The sequence below is a fragment of the Vulpes lagopus genome, chromosome 8, assembly GCF_018345385.1.
Source record: "Vulpes lagopus strain Blue_001 chromosome 8, ASM1834538v1, whole genome shotgun sequence".
Taxonomy (NCBI): Eukaryota; Metazoa; Chordata; class Mammalia; order Carnivora; family Canidae; genus Vulpes; species Vulpes lagopus.
The window spans coordinates 24,707,570-24,724,083 of NC_054831.1; the positions used below are offsets into that span (position 1 = coordinate 24,707,570).

At 36.4% G+C, this 16,514-nt stretch overlaps 1 protein-coding gene across 1 annotated transcript in view; it reads right to left on the reverse strand.

Moving 5' to 3' along the window:
- Window positions 1–16,514, reverse strand: part of XKR6 (XK related 6) — a 311,617-nt gene that overhangs the window by 256,882 nt on the left and 38,221 nt on the right. The gene's annotated exons all lie outside the window — the stretch shown is intronic.

Genomic DNA, 16,514 nt, shown 5'->3' on the forward strand with positions numbered 1-16,514 from the left:
TCAACACCAGCCATTTTCTAAAAAAAAAGTTATTAGACTTTAGAGAGAAAAAGTCCTTTGGACATCTAGGCAAAAGAGCGTGTGACTTATTGAGTTAAATATCATTGGACGTTGCCAGCAATATCTTATGCCAGAAGAAAATAAATATATTTAAGATTTTTAAGGGAAAAAAGTGCAAGCCAAGAATTTTATATCCAGCAAAAGCACTATGCAATAATCCTAGAAAAGTTGTCCTCACCTTCTGAGAAATCTACTAGAGAGTAAGTTCAGAACACTAAAATTATTACAAAGACATACATAAATACTAGTATAAGCTAACTATATATAGTTACTTGAAGAACTAAGATTATGAGTTAAAGAGAGGTATTATAATATAAAATAGCTTTATAATACATTGACACAATATAACTATTAAAAACAACTGGAAAAATGGGGAGAGTATATTCATAAAAACTATGTTCTATTTTGATTCTACAAGAGAAGTAAGTAACAGTTCTTACCCCCCAGAGCTCTTTCATGTTCATACACTAAAATGCTAACAGCTAGGTTTCACACTAGAAAGATGAGGAGAAAGAAAATAGAAAAAGAAAAAAAGTAATACTAGAAAGTTTCCCAACTAAAGAGGAGTTTCTTTGCTGAAATGGCCATGAACCAGAAAAAAGGATGAAAAGATCCACATTAAGGTACACTGGTATGAAATTTACTTGTAGAGGACATGATCATCTACAAAGAAACTCCCATCAAATCTACCCAAAAAGCTACTAAAACTAAAAATATGTCAACATAAAATAATCAATTATGTTTCTGTAAACCAACACTGAACAGTCAGAAACTAAAATTAATAATACAATACCATTAACAATACTGTCAGAAAATATGAACCACTTCAGGGCAAATCTGACAAAAAACACACAAGAACTTTACACTGAAAGCTACAAAATAATGCGGAGAAAAATTAAAGACCCCAAAATAAATGGAGAGATGTGCCATGTTCATGGATCAGAAAGTTCAATATTATTAAGACTTCAATTCTTCCCAAACTGATCTAGAAATTAAACACAATGCCAATCAAAATCCTCACACAGTTTCACAGAAATTTACAAAATGACTCTAAAATGCATATGAAAATGTAAACAACCAAGAAGAGCCAAAACAACTCTGAAAAGGAAAAACTTTTCCTTTAAGGATTTACGTTTGAGAAGTTGACTTCAGAACTAATTTTAAAAGTTTTAATAATCATAATTATACTGGAATTAAAAATTTTTAAGAAGTTATAGTAATCAAGACTGTGGTACTGGCATCAAGATACACAAAAAGACTCATGGAACAGAAGAGAGCTCAGAAAGACTCATACTGGGATCCCTGGGTGGCGCAGCGGTTTGGCGCCTGCCTTTGGCCCAGGGCGCTATCCTGGAGACCCGGGATCGAATCCCACGTCGGGCTCCCGGTGCATGGAGCCTGCTACTCCCTCTGCCTATGTCTCTTTCTCTCTCTGTGACTATCATAAATTTAAAAAAAAAAAAAAAAAAAAAAAGACTCATACTTTTTATGGTCAACTGATTTTCAACAAAGGTGTAAAGGAAAGTTAATGAAAATAGAATTATCTTTTCAACAAATGGTACTAGAACTCATAATGCAGTAAAACTGGAGATTTATGACAAGAAAATAGTAACAACAACCCAAAATTCACTAATCTATTAGAATTTAAAACACTCCCACAAATGAATATTTGGCCAAAGGGGAAGTCAAAGATTTAATTATAGATTATCTAGAAAATTATAATTTAAATAAAAACCATGTCAAAATCTGTGGGCCACTACAGAATCTATTAACACAGGAAAGCTCATAGTTTAAATATCTAAGTTAGTAAGAATGAAAATTAATATGCATATAAAATGAAAAAGTCAGAGAAAGAATAACATGAATCTAGGAAATCAGAGAAGAGGAATTAATACCAATATCAACTGAAATCAACACAAAAAAAGAACACTATTATCTCTGATTAAAATTCAACATAACCTATAAATCACTATAGGTGATTTAAATCACCTATAATCAGCCTACTTAAAATTCAGAGAGAAACTATAATATCAAAACTGAAATTGGAAAAAAATACAAGAAGCAAAAAGAATTATAGGAGACTATTTTCTTAACTCAATACTCATAAATCGGAGAATAAAGTCCAATGAATAAAAGTCAGTAAAACTGACTCATGGAATAGTAAACCTAAATATGTAATATTTAGTTCCCACATTTCAAAAAACAAGCCTAGAGATTTCATTTGTGATCTTTTATATAGTCAAAGAGTATGTTTTTCTGAAGCTATTCAAAGTGTTCTTACAATCAGATAAAGGAAAATCTGCCAACTCCTTTTAAGAAAGGAAAAGAGTAATAATGAAATGCAGGAACACACGCATACAAAAAGACATGTTAATCTCATGTATGAAAACTGAGGACTGGGGATCCCTGGGTGGCGCAGCGGTTTGGCGCCTGCCTTTGGCCCAGGGCGCGATCCTGGAGACCCGGGATCGAATCCCATGTCGGGCTCCTGGTGCATGGAACCTGCTTCTCCCTCTGCCTGTGTCTCTGCCTTTCTCTCTCTCTGTGTGTGACTATCATAAATAAATAAAAATTAAAAAAAAAAAAAAGAAAAAACTGAGGACTACTCAAAATAATATCCAAAAGAAAGAACATAGCAAAATATTGAAGAAATAATACATTTGTCAGGATTTTTACACCACCTAGATGATTAATAAGAAAATACAGTCACATTTTTACAAGCATAAAACAATAAAGTGTCTATTTAGAAAGAAATGTGGATGATCTATAAAAGAAATCATACAACTCAACTGGAGGATGTAAAGGAAATCTTAAATTAATTGGAAAATCATGTCTTATTCTGAATTGGAAGATTCAGTATTACAAGTTGCCAATTCATATCAATCTAACCAATAAATCAATAAAGATATAAATTTTAAAAATTATAAATCTATAAATAAAAATCCTAACATATTGTGTTAATTTCAAAATGATCCTAAAGTTCACTTTAATGAAGAAAGAAGCAAGACTGACCAGGAAATTCTGAAATAAAAAGTACCAGATATCAAATCAAACTTATAGGTTATACTAATATAGCATGGAATTTTACACACCCAAATAGGAAAATAAAACAATAGCAGATATTAGCAAGGATGTGAAGCAAACAGCTAGTGGGAGTGCAAACCAAAAACAGCCACTTTATACAAAAAGTTTGTCAGTATCTATTAAAACTGATCATATGATAATATGCAGAGAGAACAAGAAGAAAACACCACATAAAAATAGTAGAGAACAATATGACAGAGAGCTGAACCAAATAAAAATATTAAAATGGATCAAAAACATATTAAAACAAACAAAACTGTTAACAGAGCAATTTGACTCCCAACAGAAGTGTATATAAACATGCTTATCAAAAGATAAATGGAAGCATGTTTTGTTGTAGTGTTATTCCTAATGTCTAAAAACTAGAGCAACTCAAATGTCCATCCACCGTATTAGTACAAATAAGTAAACTGTATTTGAATAATGAAATCCATACAGCAATGAGAAAGAACAGTTTACAACTAGTACACACAACAGTATGGTTGACTCTCAAAAACAGTGTTAAAGAAGTCAGACATCAGAGAAACTGTAGAATTCTGTATGATACCACTCATAGAATTCACACATAGGTAATACTCTTCTAATGGTGTTACAAGTCAGGTGTGTGTTCACCCTTGGGGTGGGGGTTAGGGTTAGGTAGGAAGAAGTGTTTTAAAGTCTAAAAAGTCACTCTGGACTCTTTAGCATTTCTGTGGACCCGGCTTTTTTTTTTTTTTTTTTTAAGATTTTATCTATTTATTCATGAGAGAGAGAGACAGGCAGAGACACAGGCAGAGGGAGAAGCAGGCTCCACGCAGGGAGCCGGACGCGGGACTCTATCCCAGGACTCCAGGATCAGGCCCTGGGCTGAAGGCACCAAACCGCTGAGCCACCTAGGTAGGCTGCCCCAAACCTGGCTTCTTGATCTCAGTGCTGGTCCCATGGAAGTATTCACTTTGTCAAAATTCACTGAGCTAAAACTAAAAAAGACACAATCTAAGGACTATAAATTAATAAACATGTTTTGGCTATCAGATTAAAAGACTGACAATAGGGATGCCTGGGTGGCTCAGTGGTTGAGTATCTGCCTTAGGCTCAGGGCATGATCCTGGAGTCCCACATTGGGCCGCCTGCATGGAGCCTGATTCTCCCTCTGCCTGTGTGTCTGCATCTCTGTGTGCCTCTCATGAATAAATAAATAAAATCTTAAAAAAAAAAACCTGACAATATCTCCATGAAGGATATACAAATTAGTATCCATTTAGAGTGTTTTATGTTTGTATTCTAAGATCCAGAAATATTTATCTTACTAAATACTAACACAAATACAAAAGATTAAATATATATCACAAAGTTGACTGAAGAACCTTCTGCATTTCTATATATACATTTTGTATTCATAAAAAATTAGAAATCAACTATTTTCAAAAGGAAACTGTTTTAACATATTATGGCACAAAGGAATATACAACACAATGGAATTCTTTTTTTTTTTATGATTTTATTTATTCATGAGACACACAGGGAGAAAGAGAATGGCAGAGACATAGGCAGAGGGAGAAGTAGGCTCCATGCAGGAAGCCCAATGTGGGACTCATTCCCGGGACTCCAGGATCACACCCTGAGCCGAAGGCAGGCACTCAACCGCTGAGCCACCCAGGCATCCAACACAATGGAATTCTTCGTATACATTACCAGAACTAGATGTACAGATATAGAAAGGCATGCAAGATGTTAACTAAAAATACCAATTTGTAAAATATTCCATATTGTATACTCCCATTTCTATAAAAGTAAATAAAAAGTATGATTATTCAACAAGCTTTTAATAGCGGTTCTTTCTGGGTAAAATTAATGGGGAATCTTTGCTGTCTACATTTCACATTCTGAATGGTTTCTATGATTGTAATAAACATGTGTCATACTTTTATAATCTGAAAAAATAAAAAATTAATGAGATGGATGGCAATATTTCAAGAATGTATGCTTTAAATATTTTTTAAAACCTACTGCTGTATTATCCTTTATGTAAAAACATTTGTAGTAAACACAAGGTGAAAGTAATTTAAATAGATAGGATTTCCTTCTCCACCCCCACCTTCCAGTTTAGGTTATTTTCTCTTTGATTCTCACCTCATTTCTTAAATTGCAATATTATCTATATGAAAAAAAGTGAGCTGGACAGAACGATCACTTAAAATTCCTTCCAACCCTGAAATCCTTTATTTTTTTTCCCTTCCCTTTCCCTCTACCTCCTGTAGCCATAATAAAGATGGGTATTATTTCACTATATTCACTGAATGGAGTTTTATTTTCTTTAATTTAAATTATGTTAGAATTTCTCCCAAGGAAAAAAGAAACCCAAACTAATTTGCTTCATATAAAATTGTTTGTGGGGCAGCCCCAGTGGCTCAGCGGTTTAGCGCCGCCTTCAGCCCAGGGCATGATCCTGGAGACCCGGGATCGAGTCCCACGTCAGGCTTCCTGCATGGAGCTTGCTTCTCCCTCTGCCTGTGTCTCTCCTCTCTCTTTCTCCTCTCTGTGTATTCTAATGAATAAATAAATAAAATCTTTAAAAAATTAAAATAAAATAAAAATAAAATTGTTCGTGAGTAGCTCTGAAAAAGCACATTCCTCACTCTCTCTGGGATTTTCTTCCAGTTCCCCCCCCCCACCCCGCCCACCACCCCACCAAATAGTATAGTCATTGGATACTTAGAAAACAATATTTTTGTCCCAAAGTATCCAAGCAGCTGAAAGTTCCTACTATTAAAAGTAAGCCACAAGATGTGCCTGGCTGGTTCAGTATCAGTAGAGCATGTGACTCAATCTCAGGACCGTGAGTTCAAACCCCGCACTGGGCATGGAACCTACATAAAATTAAACAAACAAAAATAAAATGAGCAACGTTAAAACTGTCTTGATTTTGCTTCCCTCATTTTATTTTAAACAATGTCTACTAAACTTATACACCTAAGTGGACTTACACTAATTTTTTTTTTGACTTACACTAATTTAAAAAAATCACAGACACATTTGACAAATATGGGTATATATAAGCCACCATAATTCAAAATATTTATATTTACCTCAGAAAAAAATTTTGTAGTACTGCAGCAGGAACCATATAAAAGCAAAGAACACAAACATAATTTACTATAATTTTCTACTATTTAATCTATTCAGCATGGCAAGACCAACTTTTTGTTCATGAACAGTAACAGAAGAATGTTGCATAATTCCACCCATGTAAACACAATGTGCCATTTCCTAAAATCCCATGTTAAAAACTACAGAATTAACAGAAGCAACAGAGCAATCCGGAAAGCACAGTGAATTCAGATCAGACAAACCTGAGTCCTATTTTCAGAAAATGTAGACCCAAGATCCATTTGATAATCTCTCAGGAAGTATTTTGTTCCTGATATTCTCAACTTTTTTTTCAACACATCAATTCACATTCCCTTTTGCCTCATATTTTCTCCCCCTTTAAAAATACCATTATAAATCTGTCTCTAAAAGTGCCTAACAGCTCCCATCAGCAAGGGAAATAATTATTAACAAACCTGGACTAACGTTATCATTTTAACTCTACAGAAGCAATGGTATCATTCTCATAACTGACTGGGAAGAAAAGAATGGGTCCTGTTCAACAGGTTATTAAACTGAATGTTGAATACTACTTAGAGACAAAAACATCACAGGAAAAAGGAAAACGATGGTAACCAAACTTAACAAATTACTGTAAGAAAGAAACCTTTCTTAATTCCCAATTTACATTAAGAGCATACAAATAAGACTTTTACTAGAAGTACACAGAATTCAAATGATATCTTAAAATATATATATATATATATATATATATATATATATATATATATATAAAATGATATCTTAAGAAAAATTTCCCAGCAAAGGGCAGTTAATACCATTGGAATGGTATCAGCGGTGTGCTATTAGCTGTGGGGGAAGTCTTTCTGAAGACATTAAATAACAGCATGTTTCCTTACTCTGTCTACAGCGGTCCTCTCTGAAATATTCTGGAGAAGGTCCTTAGCTCTGATGCCGATCTGATGTAGGGATATTGCTGATCTTACCCACATCATTTAAAGTTTGACACTTTTTTAAAGTAGGCTAATATATAAATTTTTAAGCTTTGAATCTAGATATATAAAAAAACTGTGGGAAGGACAAAAGGACAAATGGTGGGAGGATGGGAGAGATGAAAGGAAGGAGGAGGAAGGAAAAGTCAATGTACTCAATGACTCAAGAATGATTGGCCACTACCAGAATGAGATTTCTTGCACCTGAAGAACTTTAGTTGAACTTTTTTTTCCAAATAAAGTACACATGTGACCAAAAGGTTCTCATTCTCTAACATTAGCAACACCAATCTGTTTTATTTCACTAATTTTTTTTGCTTTCTAAAACAAATGAAAAAAAAATGAGAAGAATTAAGATAGTATTCCAGAGAACTAAGCCAGAGCAGAAAGCCAAGAAAGGATAATTTGATCCTCAACTTGCTTTTGAAAAGAATACAGTTGACCCTTGATCACAGGTTTGAAATGCATGGATCCACCGGTGTGCAGGATTTTTAAAAATAAAACAATCACGGTACTACAAATGTATTTTCTCTCCCTCATGATTTTCTTACTAACATTCTCTTTATGTGATGGTAAGAATACAGTATACAATACATATAACATACAAAACCTGTTAATTAACTATGATATCGATAAGGCTTCCAGGAAATAATAGGCTATTAGCCCTTAAGTTTTGGGGAGTCAAAAGTTAAACACAGATTTCGACCGCATGGAGGCCGGCACCCCTAATCCCCACATTGTTCAAGGGTCAACTGTATTTCTTTTCTAGTTAATACTTTCAACTGGTATAAACAAATTAAAACGTAATCAGAATTGAATTCACTGAGTCACAATTCCCAATGACAAAAAAAATTCTAAGCAATCTTAGGCAAACTTTTTACTTTCCATAATGCAGCAAAGATATTACTGGGTCACTAGGGCTTGAGACCAGCACAAACTCTAGCTGACAGATTTGTCAGATAACAAGTTATGTACTGATATAGATGGAAACCCAAATGTTTATTTTCTGATCATAGCATCAACACAGAGTAATCCTAACAAAATTTTGCTATTTGGAAAATTTAAGTACCGATTTTTAAATTAAAATTAGAGTACAAAAAAAAATAAATAAATAAAAATAAAAATAAATAAATAAATAAATAAATAAATAAATAAATAAAATTAGAGTACAGATTATCCTGTTATCCAGTGAATTATAAATGCCAACATTCACAGTTAAACTCAGAGAAGAAACTTAACCTATATAAAAATAACCCATCATCAAACCTGAGAAAAGACAGATGAAGATAATGAACAACTGAGTTCAATATTAACTCATTCCTTTAGATAAATGCTCTCAAATGACCCAAATAAGCCAATTTACTAGGTCTGCAGATAACATAAACTATGAAATATTACGATCTAACTCATGCACATACCATATATAACACACAAAGCAAGAACTTTGTAGAACTGGTTTTTGTAACTTCTTTACTGATGATGGTGGTGGAAGCCACCTAATTCTTAGGACGGACAACTGCCTTTCTCAGTAATGGCATCTCCATCATTAAGAGCTGTTCACACCAAAAGCCTCAAGAGGTACCTTGACCTCCTTTTCATTCTCTCATACATATAACTAATACATTAATAAATCCTATTGCCCCTTTCCTTCAAATTAGTCCCAGACTGCAACCACTTCTTACTACTTTATCCATACCACTATCACCTGGAGTCAAGCACATTCCCTCTGGATGACTGCAAATAGTCCTTCTAATCAGTTTCTCTGTTTCCACCCTTGACCCTACTCAAGACCAATCTCAACATAAAACTCAAGACAATCCTTTAAAAATATAAGTGTGCAGTGAAGTTGGCCTTGCCTAACAGGAAGGTCTGGCCGTTGCCTGGGCTTCTGGGACGCAATCTAATTCATATTTGATAGAAGTGACCTTGTTTGGGGAAGAGGCTGGTCACACCAGATCTTAAAGTAGGGCTGGCCATACCCAACAGTCTGAGAAAGACAAATAGGAAATACAAAAGATTTTCTACCAGCACAGCCTCATATTTATTTGAGCTGCAATAGAGATGAAAACAGTTAAGAATCTTCTGGCCAGCCCATGTTTTCATCCTGAGGCCCCCAATCTGGCACCTGTTTCTCCAATCTTGCTATGGCATACTCTCCAAAACTACGCATTTTACAAGCTTACTTTATTATTCAAAAAGACTCCTCTCAGCTTGGCTATGGTCACCACTGCCTTGTCTTGCTTCGGGCTTCCAAATGTTAAACGGCATTATTTAACATTTGGGCAGACTGAATCCCTGCCTTACTAGTTAATTAAGGGTCAAGTGTTCCAGAGCAGTAATTGAATATGTTTAAAACAGGAAGGAAAAATCTGTTTTTATATCAGTATGACAAAAGACTTTTTTAATATGAATATTAAAGTTTCATTTTATAAAATAAACACAGGACACCCCCTCAAGGAAAAAAACTATTAAAAATTTCACAAAAGTTGTGCATTATCTTTAGGATATGGATCCTTAAATGAAATTTGAGAACTATATGCACTAAAAAGCTTTACACTTCTTAAAAGAGGCACATGCTGTTTGATTAATACACATACGCAGGTTTTACCTGTTTCAGTTGTCTCTCAGCATCCAACATCAGCCCTTGCTACTACTACTGAAGGCTAACTCGCCTCTCCCTACATTTGCTCAAACCTCCTATCCACTTTCCACTCTGCCCTCGGGCCACTAAATCCTATTGCAGAGTGATTCCTAAAAAGAAAATCTGATCTCCCATCAATGGCTTTCTGGAGTCTTTAGATAAAGTCAAAATCCTAACAAGACTCTCACCATGTCCTGCTCTCCCCTGCATGTGTACACTTCGGCCTCCTGGGTCATCTTGCACAAGACCCTCAGCCTCCCCAGGCACACTCCCTCCCTCATAACTGTTCCCTCTGCCCCAGATTCTACTCATCCCTCAGGTTGCAGATGTCACATTATAAAAGGCATCTTTGCTGATGGCTTCCCACATATGAGGGAAGCTCCCCTCACAGCCTCACATCAGACACTATACCTTTTGCAGCACTAATCAATCCTGTTCCATTTGTCTCCACTAGGCTGGAAGCTTAAGAATGGGATCTAAGTCTTTCTTACTCACTGCTATTTCCAACTGTGCTTTTGCACATATTTGCTGAATGAATTGAGTCCAGAAGCATAATATACACTGACTTTAAAGGTTCAAAGTGGGCAGCCCCAGTGGTGCAGCGGTTTAGCGCCGCCTGCAGCCCAGGGTGTGATCCTGGAGACCTGGGATCGAGTCCCACGTTGGGCTCCCTGCGTAGAGCCTACTTCTCCCACTGTCTTTGTCGCTGCCTCTCTCTCTCTCTCTGTCGTTCATGAATAAATAAAATCTTTTAAAAAAAATAAAGGTTTCAAAGTCAATTGTTAGTACAAATTATGTAATTTTATTAAAATTTCTTTTCAAAAATCCATCACAAAAGGAAAATGCTCTTAAAAGTGAAAATTAGGGCAGCCTGGGTGGCTCAGAGGTTTAGCGCCGCGTTCAGCCCAGGGTGTGATCCTGGAGACCCAGGATCGAGTCCCACATCGGACTCCCTGCATGGAGCCTGCTTCTCCCTCTGCCTGTGTCTCTGCCTCTCTCTATCCTTCTGTCTCTCATGAATAAATAAATAAAATCGTTTTTAAAAAGTGAAAATTGTTTATTTACCATTACAATACTAGACAGTTTTCAACAATAAAACCAGTACACACTTTTTGAGTATTTAAAGACAGTATGTTTTCACTAAGATTTAGAGCAGAAAGAATATAAATCCAAGATTACCGCCTAATGAAGTTTCATTTTAAATTAATTTCCAAAGTCAATTAATACGATGCCCAAAGGGCATTATAACTACAACCAAAAACCTCCTTTTGTTAAGCATAGGGTCAAATCTATGTTCAAACATGTGCTAAATTTTAATGCTTTATTTAGGAATAATTTCCTTCATAAGAGGTTTAATTCCTTTATAAATAGTATCTATCAGATTAGAAACTAGTGATTAACACTGTGGCCTAAGTTAAAAGAAAGGGAAGAAAAGAGGTCACCATAAAAATTAAGTCTTCTTCATAGCTCAGAGTTAAAATTATCTAAGAGGAAAAGAAAAATATCAAGCGAAGAAGATTCTCTAAGTGCAGAACCAGCTGAAATCAATTCTAAATGAGAAACTATTTAGAACGAGATAAAGCTACCACAGATCCTAACCTCATTCTCTTCAGCACCCTGAAAAACAAACAAGAGTGCATGAACAATTGTAGAATTTCACATAATACACTTATTTTTGATCCTTTTATATAAGTTCACAAAGGGTATGGACCGTCTGATACTTTTTCCATCACCAGAACTTAGCAAAGACCTTAAGTATATATATCTATTAATACAAGAAATTAAACAAGCACACTGAATACAGTAACAGCAAGATGGAAGGAAGGTCAGGCCATAGCCTGAACTTACCTATACGCCAAGTGTTAAGTCTTATACATAAATCTGATCGTTCTATATACAATATATAAAACCAATTAAGTAAAAATTAAGTTATTTCCTAACACAAACTATTCTGTGTTAAACCCTTCCTCATTTTCAGGATCTTATTTCAATTACCCACCTTTCCTTCTCTACTGGCTTCTCCCTTTCATTTAAACACACTCAAGTCTCTCCCAACTTAAAATTCCTATCCCTCAATCTCTTCTAGCTCTGCTTCACCAAGCCCCTTCATATCTAAGGGTTTTTTTATTTTTTTTCCAAGGTTTTTTTTTTTTTTTTAATTCTTCCTTCCTCCCTTCCTCATAGAGAAAGAGAGAGAGAGCCTGAGCAGAGGCAGAGGGTGAAGCAGGCTTCCCTCTGAGCAAGGAGTCTGACACGGGGCTCAATCCCAGGACCCTGAGATCATGGTCTGAGCCCAAGGCAGACAGACGTTTAGCCTGAGCCACCCAGGTGCCCCATATCCAAGCTTCCTGAGAAAGAGGTCTACATGTCTTCACCACCTAATCACTCCTTAACTCATGCATGTATGATGCAAGTGAAGCAAACTACTGAGCCATAAAACTAAAGATGAAAATAATCTGTATACAAAATTATTTAGTCATGTGAACATTTCAAAATTTATAAACTGAGAAACTTATCCAAGTCTTTTTCCATTTTATACCTTCTCCTACATCTCCATCAATTTTATATCCAGCCTGCCTCTCACTTCAACTAGACCATGGCCAGCTCTAGCTCCTCAAGCATGCATTCTTCTTGCCCACGTCTTCCTTGGTTATATTCCCTCTGGTTAGAATGTTTTTCCAATCTTTTGTTGATTTAAGTCTTTCTCATTCTTCAATGCCAAATTCAAATGGTATCTCCTCTCTGTAGCTTTCCCTACACCCAAAATAAAACTACTTCCCTAAGGGTGTTCCCATAATACCTTCCTCAAATTTCCCTGATAGCATGCAACATATCCTATTCAATTTTTTCTATTCAATTTTTTAACTTGCCTTCCCTTCAGCTGTTCTAAATTACTGGAAGACAGAGCGTGTCTTAATTGAAGTTCTGAAGAGTTTCAAGGATCTGTGAAATCCCTAAAATTAGAAGTGAAATTTTGTATATCTTATGTTTTTGGACAGAAAGGCAATAGCAATTATCAGTTTCTCAAAGAGCCATATGACTCCAAAGAAGTTAAAATTACAGCCCCCTAAATTAACACAGTATCTATCACACAGTAGAGACCCATCCATTAAGTGGGTCTCTAAATTGTCATCAATATATCCATACGATGTGACTGGATAGGAAGAAAAAAATCTACTCGGAAGAAGAGAAAACAAATCTCCTTTACACAATTCGAAATGACATATACACACACTGCTCCCTCCAGGAGGTGGAGCTTAATCTCCTGCCCACCTCCCAAGTCCTTGCTTCAAAAGAATCCAGTGGGAAAAGAGAAAAACAGTCATTTTACAGTGAAGAAACGTGAAAACATCACCTGAAGCAAGGGATTAACTACTTAATTGAAGACTGACCTCACCCATGCAGGTATCATGCATTCCTTGATTTGATGTATCAAGAGACTTCACCCCTGTAGTATTCTTTCCAAAAATGTGTAACTTTTGTGTAATCACAGAAAAAAAAACATCAGACCAACCCAAATTGAGGGACATTCTATAAAATGCCCAACCAGTGCTTTCTGTCAGGGACACAAAAACCAAGGAGAGACAGAACCTGTCACAGCCCTAAGGAAACTAAGAAGACAGGATGACAAAATGCAATCTGGTATCTTGGACTGGATCCTGGAACAGAAAGACACAAATGGAGAAACTGGTGGAATCCAAAAAAAGTCTGGAGTTTAGTTAATGGTAGTGTTCCAATGCTGGTTTCTTAGTTTGGACAAAGTTACCATGGTTCTGTACAATGTTAACAATGAGGGAAACCAGGTAGGGAGTACACAGAAACTCTCTGTGCTGTCTTTATCATTTTTCTGTAAACCTACTATTATTCAAAAAATAAAAGGTTTGTTTTTTGAGACTATTTTCATGTAGTTACAAACTTCTCAGATTCCCAGTTTCCAAACTCTCAAAGAATTATTAGCAAACAGATCAGTTTTCCAATCTCCAGTGAGTTATATTAGACACGCTTTATAAAGGATGCTATCCTCAAACCAAAGCAAAAATCTATCAAGTCAATTCTATTTATGAAAATTATAAATTACAACTTAAAAGTTAGTGATTGGCATCTATTTCTTGATAGTGAAGTTTCAAATGTGTAATTAATGACTTATAAATCTGAACTTCTCAACTCTCTACGTTCAAGCATCCTAATAGTGCTAGGCACTAAGACACAATGTGCAATGGGGACAGAGACCAATAAGCAATAATAAATGGTCAGGTACTGGGGCAGTGGGATACAGAGTACAAGGGGAGCAGAGAGCAGGAGCTCTCTGGAGTCTCAGGACTGTTTGAGGGAGATTAAGATGGAAGTATCAGTAAAATTTTTTAAGGAAAATTGAGAATGAGACCTGAAGAGTAAGAAGCATTAGCCAAGAAAAGAAGATTGAGTACACAAGGCAAAGGCAAGAGCCTGCACAAAAAGACTTATAAGTGAGAGATATGGCCAGTTGTTCAGTGTGGCTACAGATTAAGTGCTAAGCAGGGCATGGCAAGAAAAAGTAGCAGCCCAGTTTTCCAGTCTGCTTTTGGGACTCATGCATAGAAGCTTGGCCTACAGTTTCTTTACTTTTCTCCATAATTCTAGAGCAACTAAAAAACTTTTTGTTTACTTGCCATAAACATAAAGATGGACCAACACAATTCCTCTTACAAAGATAACGAGCCTCAACACCGTAACACTCAATGACAAAAAACACAAATGTTTAACCATAGTCTCTATGCTCAATACTATCTACACAATTTTCTTTGCCCCTAGTATGTGCAAAAAGACCAGGAAAGCAGGTTTTTAAAATGCATAAGATGGCAAAAAGCTGGCAGACATTACTAACATAATGTTTTAAGTTCCACATTTAAGTTCAAATGTATCGGGGGATCCCTGGGTGGCTCAGCAGTTTGGTGCCTGCCTTTGGCCCAGGGCGCGATCCTGGAGTCCCGGGATCGAGTCCCACATCAGGCTCCCAGCATGGAGCCTGCTTCTCCCTCCTCCTGTGTCTCTGCATCTCTCTCTCTCTCTCTCTATCATAAATAAATAAATCTTTAAAAAAAAATAAGTTCAAATGTATCAATAACAATAAATATTAGTGATAAACCAGGGAAAAAAGGGAGGGAGGGATAATTACCAGAAAGTTAATCCCACCATACATATAAAAATGAACCTCTCAGCTTTGCCGTTCCTGCAACAGAGGACCCATCTGACAGTAGAGCATGCGGTTAAAAGTACAGGTTGTGAAGCCAAATTGCACAGCTCTGAAATTCAAATCTACCACCTGACATCTGTATTATATTGGGCAAACTACTTAACCTCTTTGGACCTGAGTTTCCTCCTTCGGAAAATACAGATATTGGTAGCATATACCTCAAAGATGTAGTCTGATATTTAAATTAGCTAATACACACCAGCTATCATTAATTCCACTCTATACTCTCAAAGGTATACATTTCCTGCACCCTCACTGAATAGTCACCCCACCTCTCCCCCCAAAGAAGGCACGTGAGAAAGTAACAAACAGAGCGCAGCCCGGGTGGCTCGGCGGTTCAGCGCCGCCTTCAGCCCAGGGCCTGATCCTGGAGACTGGGGATCGAGTCCCACATCAGGCTCCCTACATGGAGCCTGCTTCTCCCTCTGCCTGTGTTTCTGCCTCTCTCTCTCTCGCTCTCTCTCTCATAAATAAATAAAATCTTTAAAAAAAAAAAAAAGTAACATTACCTCAAATCTATTTGATCTACTCTGTATAAGAAAATCCTTTTCAAAGCTTAGTTTACTATTAATAATATATTCTCTACAACACACAAAAACAATCACACTTTTGTGTTACAACACTTAGGAGAAATATGATCTAGACTACAGCAGAAATGGACAGTTGCCTACCTCTCTCACTGCTCCACCTCAGCTGTTAACAAAATCCTGATTTTGTCTGGATATTAGTTGATCAAATACTTTAAGGGAGACTGAGCCCATCTCCATTCCCTGCATCAACAGCATCATCATCACCCAGTAACTTGAGCGAAATCCAAAATTTCAGCCCCCAATCTAAACTTGCTAAATTAGAAACTCTGGGAGTAAAAAAAAAAAAAAAAGAAAAGAAAAAAGAAAAAAAAGAAACTCTGGGAGTGGGGTCCAGAAATCTGTGTTTTAACAAGTTCTCCAGATTATTCTGGTACACACAAGGCTGAGAACCACTGATCAAGAACCAATGAGCTAGGGGATCCCTGGGTGGCTTAGCAGTTTAGCGCCTGCCTTCGGCCCAGGGTGTGATCCTGGAGACCCGGGACCAAGTCCCACATCGGGCTCCCTGCATGGAGCCTACTTCTTCCTCTGCCTGTGTCTCTGCCTCTCTCTCTCTGTCTCTATGTTTCTCATGAATAAATAAATAAAATATTAAAAAAAAAAAAAAAGAACCAATGAGCTAATAATGGCAATCCCCATCTCTTGTCAGTAAATGGTTTAGGAATAGGCACATGACAATTCTGACCAAGGAGGGTCACTTCTGGAAATTTTGCTTATTAAAAATGAACACAAAAAAGGGAGCTTCCCTCTTGTGGCCTTTAGATGTTGACAGCAGGTCTGATGCTTAGAGCTGTGTGGCAGCCATCTTGCAGTCCTAAGAGGGC